Here is a 1,749-nt window from a genome sequence, read left to right as displayed (position 1 = left end):
TTCACAGAACAGCGTTGTTCACAGAACAGCTTTGTTCACAGAACAGCTTTGTTCACAGAACAGCTTTGTTCACAGAACAGCGTGTCAAGTCACAAGACGACTGTTAAACTTTACAATGAAATCAGACGTAACATTCAACATATGCATCAGGATATTCAACATATATGTTTTCCCAAAACCCTTCTAAAGGGTCAGAGGGTTCGAATGGGCCGTCACACATCCGTGGCCTTCAGCACCGGAGCCCCTCAGGGCTGTGTGCTGAGGCCCCTGCTCATGCAACCAAAGAGTAAAACACCTTGTAAGTTTAGCACACAATGGTGTTCATGTTCTTTGTTTAATTTTAAGACTGAAGAAGTTGTGTTTAGTGTTTGTCTTATATCCTTATATACTGCTTCTTTTTGTATTTTGCTCTTTGTGGTTGTAGCTGGGACCCTGAGTCCACCTCATGTACCACATGTGATGTGAATGACAGTAAAGAACGTTGAACTTTGATCCTTGAATGTCAAACAATTTTTACTTGACCCTTTTTGAGCTGCGGAGCCCTGTAGGCTGGACCGGATAAGAACAGTCTGTGTTTATGGTTCAGGACATTGTTAGGGTCAGATCGATCGAGTCATTCTGACAAAACCTTGATTTTCATCATAAGAAGCTGACTCCCATCACTACACAGATTCAACTGATGTCAGAAGATGTAACATTTAGCAGTTAGAGGATAATAACGGTGAACACCGAGGGTGTGGTGGGACGCCACAGATGTTGAAACGCTCCCTGAGTGAAACTGAATGTGTTGAAGTAAACGGTGTTGGTGCGCTCATGAACCAGACTGTCTGTGTGTTTTTCAGTGTTTTTCCCTGCAGCTCAGACGGAGGATGATCAGGAGGCGGAGTGGATCGTCACTTTGCAGTCCCACCCACAGACCTCTCCACCGGTCCGGGCCCATGTGGCAGCTGTCTCACAGTCACCAGGGGTTTCCACTCCAGCTGACAGCTCCAGTGTTCCCTCTCCTGCTCTCAAGGTGACAACACAGGAAACAACTGGTGTCTTGTCAGGATGAGGAGGAAAACCAAGAGTTTCTGTGTTTCACAACTTAATGCGCTGAACAAATATATTGTCCCTCAAAAATGGTAGAATGCAAAGTTCATGTTTGTTGTTCTTCTTTTCATTTGTAAATTAAAATTAAGAGCTTATAAAGTTCAGCATATATCCTGATGCATGCTCAATAATCCAGGTAGAAAAATCTAAAAAAAAGTATATGTATGTGGTGTTACATACAGAACACCATGGACTTTGTGGATAAGGTGAGGGATGTCATCATGGAGACTGATGAAACAATGGTCTCTTTTGATGTCACATCACTCTTTACGTGCATTCCTGTTGATGATGCAGTAGAGGTGGTCAGTTTAAGATTAAAATCAGACACCACTCTGAGCAGCAGGACCACACTTTCCACAGAACAACTGTGTCAACTCTTGAAACTGTGCCTGCAGTCAACCTACTTCACATATGGGGAGCAATATTATAGGCAGAAACATGGGTGTGCTATGGGGTCTCCAGTTTCTCCTATTGTTGCCAACCTGTACATGGAGGAGGTAGAAGAGAGAGCCTTGACGTCCTTTTCAGGGACACTACCAAGTCATTGGTTCAGGTATGTTGACGACACCTGGGTTAAAATTAAATCTCAGGAAGTCCAACATTTTACTGACCACATCAACTCTGTGGATAAATACATCAAGTTCACACGAGAAGATG

The 1,749-nt window shown here is 43.5% G+C and overlaps 1 long non-coding RNA gene across 1 annotated transcript in view; it reads left to right on the top strand.

Moving 5' to 3' along the window:
* The first annotated feature begins 1,003 nt into the window (after positions 1-1,003).
* Positions 1,004-1,749, top strand: part of LOC119418913 — a 2,367-nt gene continuing 1,621 nt past the window's right edge. Inside the window, exon 1 of the long non-coding RNA XR_005187231.1 lies at positions 1,004-1,015. This is a non-coding gene — a long non-coding RNA (uncharacterized LOC119418913). The remainder of the gene's footprint in view (positions 1,016-1,749) is intronic.

Source organism: Nematolebias whitei, chromosome 13 (genome assembly GCF_014905685.2).
Source record: "Nematolebias whitei isolate Nwh7 chromosome 13, NemWhi1, whole genome shotgun sequence".
Taxonomy (NCBI): domain Eukaryota; kingdom Metazoa; phylum Chordata; class Actinopteri; order Cyprinodontiformes; family Rivulidae; genus Nematolebias; species Nematolebias whitei.
Note: the sequence above shows the minus strand (reverse complement) of the source record. Positions and strands in the feature narration are given on the sequence as shown.